Source organism: Peromyscus californicus, unplaced genomic scaffold, assembly GCF_007827085.1.
Source record: "Peromyscus californicus insignis strain IS unplaced genomic scaffold, ASM782708v3 Scaffold_30__1_contigs__length_565496, whole genome shotgun sequence".
NCBI lineage: Eukaryota > Metazoa > Chordata > Mammalia > Rodentia > Cricetidae > Peromyscus > Peromyscus californicus.
The window spans coordinates 244455-254023 of record NW_026294541.1 but is presented as its reverse complement, the minus strand read 5'-3'; the positions used below and the strand labels follow the sequence as shown (position 1 = coordinate 254023).

General features: G+C 36.1%; 1 pseudogene; it reads right to left on the bottom strand.

Moving 5' to 3' along the window:
- Nucleotides 1-1635: 1635 nt before the first annotated feature.
- On the bottom strand, nt 1636-2339 carry LOC128121174 (S-phase kinase-associated protein 1-like; annotated as a pseudogene).
- Between the last annotated feature and the right edge of the window lie 7230 nt (nt 2340-9569).

Below are 9569 nucleotides of genomic sequence, written 5' to 3'. Positions count from 1 at the left end.
TAAATAAAACTATCTCTCTAAAAGGGGAAGGGGTAGTATGCTCAGGTCTTTACTGGAGAAGCTTAGAAGCAGAAATCCTGGGAGAAGGCATAAATCATTCAGAAGAAATTTTCCAGCAATCCAATATACCCAAATTGTACAAATATTAAAAGTCCTGAAATCTGCAACATATCAAGATCAAAATGAAAAATGGCATGGCAACCATTATGTTGCTAAGGTTTTCTTGATCTTCTTCAGGCAGCTGTGATGTTTTTCTGACTTTTGCCCTTCCCATCAGACATGGCTGCATCAGTATTGTGCATGTTAGTTCAGTAAAAATTTCTTCAAGAAATCTTTTCTAGAGTAATCAACCATTATAACCCAATTATAGGGGATTGTACCTATAGTTTTTCTTGTCCTGTCTGGCCCATGGTCAGGACAAATCTCACTCACCCACAAGTCCTGCAGTCATTCAGACCCAACTGAGTAAACACACAAAGACTTATATTGCTTACAAACTGTATGGCCATGGCAGGGTTCTTGCTATCTGTTCTTATATGTTAAATTAACCCATTTCTCTTAATCTATAAGTTGCCACATGGCTTGTGGCTTACTGCTATCTTAATATCTGCTTCCCATCATGGCAGGTAGCCTTCTTCCTCCCAGAATTCTCTTCTCTTCTTGTCCCGCCTATACTTCCTGCCTGGCTACTGGCAAATCAGCATTTTATTTATATAGAGCAATATCCACAGCAGGGGATCCAGATTAATTTTACCTAGAGTTACAAATAATGTGGCATAGTTAAATGATGGGCATGATTTTCTATCTTAGATGTATATTTGTATTTCACCAATGAATGAAATACACCATGTTCATTAAAATAAATTAAACTTTCCTCAAGTTGAAAAATTCACATGTACAAAATTATAGAATGGGCTTTGAAGAAACAACAGTTTCTGGATTAAATGGGTCATCGTTCCAGTTTTGAAAACTAGTTGTGATTATTTGTGTATATAGGGACAAGTTTAATATTTACTTTCATGGATTTGAAGACTATACAGGATTTGCTGATGGCTGTTATTGTTCATTTCTGTCTCTAAAATTTTATTGCAGAAATTCTAATTTCAGGCTCATTCTAATTTCTCATTAGAAATTAGGCAATTTCTTTTTTTTTAAAGTAAGTGTCTTTTTTAATTGAAAAGCTAACAAATTGTCTAGTTACAACCTCCCTCCCAAACCAAACTGGGTAGTAAACTGAACATGTTCAAAGGTGAGAAGATAAAAAATTAAAGGAGAAAAAAGACAAAACAAGTCCTCAGATCCAATTGAAAGAGCCCACTGCATACAAGCTTACCAGCAACAGAGAGCCTGGAAGACATCCTAACCTAACCGCCTGACTCGCAACATTAACTTCAAGTTGCCTTGTTCCAGTTTCCGACTCATGAGCAAAGATCATGTTTTGTTAATTCTAGTTCAGAATACTTCTCATAAGTTGTTTTATTTACAATGCCTACTTTGAAAGGCTCACTGAAGTTAACTGGACAATGAATTAGGCAGAAATCGCTTTACAGAATGAGGGAAAGCCCAAAATGCCACTTTCCACAGAGAACTCAAAGTTCAGTTTTATTCAGAGTAATGAAAAAAAAAAGAAATAAACTTCTTCTCATAGAAGAAACTCAGCCATAGGTCAGATCTGTACTGGAACTAAACATGCAGTGAGGACAGGGCTGCGTTTGTCTACTGTTCTCTAATATTAACAATTATAAACAGAGCAGTGCAACTAGCATTTGGAACAACCCTTCTAGTGTTACAGTGTCAGGCACAGCGCTTCACTTCTCTTCACACCACTGGTTCTCTTTGCGTACCTGGGCCGCTTCCTCTTCAGTAAAGTCGTTTTTGATATTGAAGCTTTTACGAATCTCCTCAGGAGTTTTCCCCTTAATCATATTGGCCACAGTCTTGCATGTGATATCAAGCAAACCTTTAATGTCTAGTTTACAGCCAATAAAGTTCAAAAAATGTTCCTTGGTCAACTTTCAGGAACCCTTGGTCCCAAACAGGAATCTCATCTGTCTGCTTTTCTTTGCTCTCATCATCTTCAGGAGGAGGGGGTCATCCTTGTGATGGGTGCACCACTGAATGACCATTTTTAGACTTGCTGCATTAACATTTGTTAAAGGAACAGGATCATCATCTCCCTCATCATCCATTCCTAAACCTTCCAGCATGGTCTTGATGGTCACAGATTGTTTGGCAATTTCTACATCAACTTTAAATATCTCTTCATCAGAACTCTGCAACTTTATCGAAGGCACGGTGCTCGGTCTCAAGACCGCAGGCCCGAGGCAGATGGGCGGCGTTCAGAGAAGAAGAGAAACACCGAGGACAAGGCCACTACTGGCAATTTCTTTCTTAATGAGAAATTATGAATATAATTCATTACAAGCACCCAAATAATTCCCTCCTTGTTTGAATAGACTAGTGTCTATTGCTTTCCTGTCCAGTATGTCTCTATTTACAGGTCTAAGTAGATCGGTGTAAGAATGAAGAAAATACAGACAGAAATGACACTGGGACCCAAAGAAAAGCTGGGGTCAGGTATCTGTGTTCTCTGAGGTGAAACCACAACACCTTAGAAGCTTTGTGTCAGTAACCCCGACATACAAATAGATTTACTGCGTGGTGATAATAGAAAGGCAGAGTTACTATCTAAAGCTAGGCACAAACTCATGCTTGACTCATCTCAGTACTTTCTAACTCTTTAGCCTTGAATTGTTGAGGCCTAAACATCTGAAAAGAGCAAATTATGATGGAGAGTTTTTTCCCTAACTACTAACATCTCCATAAGATCACAAGAGGATTTATAATGTTTCAAGCCTCAAGTAATGAGGGGAAGTTTCTTTGCCTTTTGTGTATGTCTATGTCTTGGTCCTTGAGCTAGATCTGCCCACGTTAACTCACAGACCTACTCAGGCCTTACTTTTTTCTCCCTATATACTTCTGATGATTGAATATTTTATATTTTTTTTCTAAAAGAATCTGCTTTGTATTTTCATGACATGTTTTGGACATTTTCTGTAACACAGTAATTGGCACATTAATTATACAATATCAGTATAAAATCAATATCCAACATTCCAGAGCAGCAGAAATTAAACACAAATTTTATTGTATTTATTGATAGAAAAAATTGGGCATATTTAGGGGTTTGAAAAATCTATATTATATAGATTTATATATTTATATATATTTTATATTTATCTATATAAATTTTATATAGGAATATATAAAATTTCAAGTATTAGCAAAACAAAAATATTTGTGTAAAAGTTGTAGCAGTCTAAGATCAATATCCTGTATAAAATATAGAGTAAATTATGCAGTGATTTTGACTTGACATAGCTATCCATAAAATTATCCTGGCATAATTCTTCACATTTTAAATTATTGTTTCTTTCATATCTTGTCAAATTAATCCTATGTCATTTTAATACATAATGATTGTGTAATTTTGTTTGAATCATTGCTATATATGTAGATTGTTTCCTAAGGAAATTTTGTGAACATAAATTTTAGTTATTGGTAAAATATTTCTAAAATCACACCAAGCATATGGTTTCCTAATGTCACTCATTTGACATTGAGTAAGGTTTGAATATTTGCTAAAGGTTTCCTTCCACTACCCATATTATAGACAATTCTTTTATTGCATGAGTACTGGGGTAATAATTACCAATTGAATTTGTTTCTTCATGAATTTTCTGACATGTTCTAAGTTTTTAGCTTCTTGTAAAGAATTTTTTTTTTTAAAAAATTCTGTACATGTGTTAAGTTTCTTCCCATTAGTGATACTCTGTTAGGCTTGAATATTCGAGGACTCCATAACACTTGCCACATTCTTCATATTGTATGGGTTCTCTCTAATATGAATTATGTGATGATATTCAGATTTAAAAACCAAGATAAGGTTTTCCCACATGCTTTGTATTTGTAAGCTTCCTCCAATGTATGGTTTTAGTGAGTTTATGCAGAGATGATCCATGGAACAGGGGCATAATACATAACATATTCATTACAATTTTAAGGATTCTGCCTTCAGTGGGTCTTTATTGGCCTTGAACATGTGAATCATGGGCAAAGGACTTGTTACAATCAGTATATTTTTAACGTTCTTCTCCATTTTGGATTCTTTGGTGGACTTGAAGTATTGAGGCCCGGTAAAGTACTTGCCACATTCTTCACATCACATTTCCTCCTGTGTGGAGTTTGGGATGTCTTTGTAGATGTGAGGTCTGTCTAAAGAACTTTTCACATTTCTTGCAGCTCTAAGATTTTACTCCTAAATGTATTCTTTGATTCATATGAAAATTTGAGCTCTGAGTGAAGTACTTTCCACAGTCTAAATATTTATAAGGTTTCTCTCCAGTGTGTATTCTTTGATGAAAATGAAGATTTGAGCTCTGATTAAAGGACTTGCCACAATCTGAACATTTGTATGGTTTTTCTCCAGTGTGTATTCTTTGATGTACATGAAGATTTGAGCTCTGAGTAAAGGACTTGCCACAATTTGAACATTTGTATGGTTTTTCTCCAGTGTGTATTCTTTGATGAACTTTAAGTTTTGAGCCTTCAATAAAGGACTTTCAACATACACTACATTTGTAAGGTTTCACCTCAGTGTATATTCTTTGATGTACTTTAAGTGTTGAGCAATTGGTAAAGTACTTTCTACAATCTAAACATTTGTAAGGTTTCTCTCTAGTGTGTATTCTTCAATGAACATGAAGTTTTGACCTCTGAGTATAGGAATTGCCACAATCTGAACATTTAAAGGTTTATTTCCCGTGTGTATTTTTTGATGAACTTTAAGTGCTGAGCTCTGAGTAAAGGACTTGCCACAATCTAAACATTTGTATGGTCTTTCTCCAGTGTGTATTCTTTGATGCACTTTAAGGTTAGAGCCTACAATAAAGGACTTTCCACATATACTACAATTGTAGGGTTTCACCCCAGTGTACAATCTTTGATGAACTTTTAGTGTTGAGCATCTGATAAAGTAGTTTCCACATTCTTTACATTTGTCAGGCTTCAATCCAGTATGTATTCTTTTATGAATTTCAAGTGTTGAGCTCTAAGTAAATGACATGTCACATATATTACATTTGCAAAGTTTATCTCCAGTGTGGACTCTCTGATGAGCTTGAAAATTTGAGGGCCTTATTAAATGACTTGCCACATTCTTTACATCTGGAAGTTTTCTCTACAGTATGTATCCTCTGATGAATATGAAGTGTTGAATTCTGAGTAAAAGACTTGCCACATGCTTCACATATGAAAGGTTTTTCTCCTGAATCACTTCTCTGAGGAAGATGAAGAGAAAACCCATGGGCAAATGACTTGCCACACACTGTACATTTGAAAGCATTCTCTTCAGTGTGGATTTTATAATAACCCTACAATTGTAGTATATGTGGAAAGTCCTTTATTGTAGGCTCTAACCTTAAAGTGCATCAAAGAATACACACTGGAGAAAGACCATACAAATGTTTAGATTGTGGCAAGTCCTTTACTCAGAGCTCAGCACTTAAAGTTCATCAAAAAATACACACGGGAAATAAACCTTTAAATGTTCAGATTGTGGCAATTCCTATACTCAGAGGTCAAAACTTGTAGGATCTGAATAGAAATGATGCAGAGTGAGCTTTGTGAGGAGAAGCTGGAACTTCTTCATCTATACTGTCAGGGATGTCAGTGATGGATACTACAAAAAGATCACTTCCATCAGCACATGACTCACATTTTTTATTGTCAGATCTACATATATAGAATTCCCTTATCTGTAATTCACCAAGGCTATTACTTTCAAACTGTCGTGATATTTCTCTTTGGTAAGTATCCTGGGTACACTCTTTTGGAAATGACTCCTGAATGGGATTATAAAACAGAGTTACAAGAAATGGAAGGCAATTATCATCTAACTGTGTAGAATTAGACAATAATAATATAGAAATTTTTTTATAAAATGATACCAATATGAGGTCAGTAGCAAAATGATTACACAAAAATCCTCAGTACTTCTTCCATAAGGAATTAATATCCAAACATGATGAACATGGAGAAGGCCATTTCATGAACTTGTATTTTATAATATGTAAAATTCGAAAAGGTCTTCTTTAAGCATGTAATGTAACCAACAACTGTAAATATAATTGTTAGAATACAAAATGAAACTATTAGCCATTATTAAAAATATTCTGTTTATTTGGAAATTGCATTATCAATTTAAATCAAAATATCCTTTCCAAACAGATAAATGATAAAGTGATAGTAATAAAAACTATCATATATAGATTTTATGTGATTAATGATTTAATACATGTTCATATGTAGTTACTCAAGGAGAGTAATTATTGAAAAGAAAAGAATAAAATGATCATGAAAAAACTATGCCTATCAGGTCCACAGAGCTTTATGTACATGAGGAGAGAAGGTTTCAAAATCCCCACAATTACATTGATAATTCTATAGGTCTATAGGTCTTTCAAATTTTAGATGTCTAAGAATATCTTAAATTGATAAAAGACTGGCCTTTCATCTCAGCATTTGGAAGGCAGAGGCAGAGGCAGAGGTGGGTGACCCTCTATGGTTATATGGCCGTCCTGATCTACATATTCAGTTCCTGGCCAACCAAGGTTACATAATTACAGAACTTGTCTCAAAAAAGAGAAAAGGTGAGAAAAGTAAATTATATGTCCAAGCAATAAAAACTGCCAATTGAGTCAACTAAGCAAAGTTGCCCTAGGCAACATTAAGATGGTTGGATTTCTCCACTGTAAAACAAGTTGTCAGCCAAGCAAACCTTTATCTTAGTCTCAGTATGTCCAGTCCTAGTGTAATTAACTAATAGAAACATCTCAGATGGCCCTTCAATGTGAATCACAGTCTGACATTTTCTCAAAGCATTCCTCACTGACTTGAATGCGGATTACGCATGGTGGCCAGAGTACATTACAATTTGTATTTTGCAAATATTCTTAGATCTCTAATATCTTCCTATTCAAAAACACAAAAAGTAAGCTGGACAGTGGTGGCACATGCCTTTAGTCCCAGCACTCAGGAGACAGATGCTTTAATCTCAGAACTATGAAGGCAGAAGCAGGCAAATCTCCATGAGGTCCAGGCCAGCCTGGACTACAGAGCAAGTTCCTGGATAGCCAGGGCAGTTACATGGAGAAACTCTGTTTCCCCAAAAGCACCACTTTGATAAAAGGCCTACTGAATAAAATTTATATGTTCAAAGTAGACTGAAATGTAGAATTCTATTTCAAAGTAAATATCATAATTCAGAGTTTACATGTGATATTCAAAAATTCTTTTTTTAGTGTAAATTTAATTTAAATACAATTATAAAATTTCATTTTAACATTATCCCTGCCACTTTTCCTCCAACTCCTCCCATATCTTCAAATCAATAATATAACCTCCTGCTGTGGGATGTTCTGTATGGCAAATGTGTTGCTGACTGGTCAATAAATAAATCACTGGTTGTCCAGTGACCAGGCAGGAAGTATAGGCGGGACAAGGAGAAGAATAAAGCTGGGAAGTGGAAGGCTGAGAGAGACACTTCCAGCTGCCATGATGAGAAACAGCATGTGAAGATGCCAGTAAGCCACGAGCCACGTGGCAATGTATAGATTAATAGAAATGGGTTAATTTAAGCTGTAAGAACAGTTAGCAAGAAGCCTGCCATGGCCATACAGTTTGTAAGCAATATAAGTCTCTGTGTTTACTTGGTCGGGTTTGAATGGCTGTGGGCCAGGCAGAAAAACTCTACCTACAAATGGCGCCTAACATGGGGCAAGAGTTTCCACCTAAAAACTGAGAAAAAAAGATTCTAAAATGGAGCTAAAAACAGCTTCCTAATTGTCTCTCTCAAATGAGCGGCAGCTGCCTGTTTGAGCTTCTGGTGGGTTCCTAGAGTGCGTGCTCGACCTGCAGTATGGCGGGAATGAGGCCTCTGCAAGTGGCACATTAAGCTACATGGTGGATTTAGCCTTTGCTAGTACAAAACGAAAAAGAGGTTTCTGGACTACACGCTGCTTGGCTAAAAGCATAGACCCACGATAGCTCCTAGAGCTGGAGGTAAATGTAGCCATGTTGGGAAGCTGAGGTGGGCGGAGCCAGCAGCCACAGCTGCTGCAGTTTAAAGCAGTAGATTCACAATAAGACAGATTCAGATGCAATAGTTTACAATGTGTGTAAAATATATGTAGGCTTGAAAGAGATTAAAAAGGTGATATATACAGTTACAGAAACAAATACATAGTTTTAAAAAATAAAGTCTTTAAAGAGACAGTAAAATTAATATAAAAAATAAGCCAAAGTGAGTTCCAGGAAAGGCGCAAAGCTACACAGAGAAACCCTGTCTCGAAAAACCAAAAAAAAAAATAAAGTCTTTAAAGAGACAGTAAAATTAATATAAAAAATAAGCCACGTAAAGATGAGCATTACACAGAGAATCTGGATTGTGTTGTCTTTGGGATTTTTAACTGCATTAAAACATTTGATTGTAAAAGCTGTTGAGTTATGCCAAAATGTATATTTTAAAGGTACCTTCACTTCAAAATTTGGATATAAGGATATGTTGCTTTGGAAAAGAGTCTCTTTTGTTTCCACAAAAAGCCAGAGGCTATGGATTTGTTCAAGATTAAGATACATCAGGTTTGACCAGCCAAGACCCCCTGAAAGGTCTCTGATGACACCATGGCCCAGATGATCCAACATCCAGAATGATTTGAAGGCAACTGGCTCAGACGATACACCCTCATGGACTATTCCATAATTCTAAAATTTTCTTTGTTTCCCCATAAGATACAGCGCCCCCCTCCAGCAGGAAGTAGTAAGAGAAGCTACGCCCAAATTTCCAAATTATATGTATTTTTACTTTGTTAAGGTTAAAACCTTCCTTTTTGAAAAAAAAAAGGGGGGGAAGTGCTGTGGGATGTTCTGTATGGCAAATGTGTTGCTGACTGGTCAATAAATAAATCACTGGTTGTCCAGTGACCAGGCAGGAAGTATAGGCGGGACAAGGAGAAGAATAAAGCTGGGAAGTGGAAGGCTGAGAGAGACACTTCCAGCTGCCATGATGAGAAACAGCATGTGAAGATGCCGGTAAGCCACGAGCCACGTGGCAATGTATAGATTAATAGAAATGGGTTAATTTAAGCTGTAAGAACAGTTAGCAAGAAGCCTGCCATGGCCATACAGTTTGTAAGTAATATAAGTCTCTGTGTTTTCTTGGTCGGGTTTGAACGGCTGTGGGACTGGCAGGTGAGAGAGATTTGTCCTGACTGTGGGCCAGGCAAGAAAACTCTACCTACAACCTCCAGTTCATAATTGTTACAGTTATATATTTATGTAAATTTTTTCAAGTATACATACAAAATATATAACTAGAATGTTAGTCCAGCTTAATGGATATAATCATTGTTAATGATTATATCATTTCAGGTCTCACCAGTTTGTATTATACAAGCACTAACAGGGATAACTGTTTGCATTAAACAAGCACTAACAGGGATAACCCATGG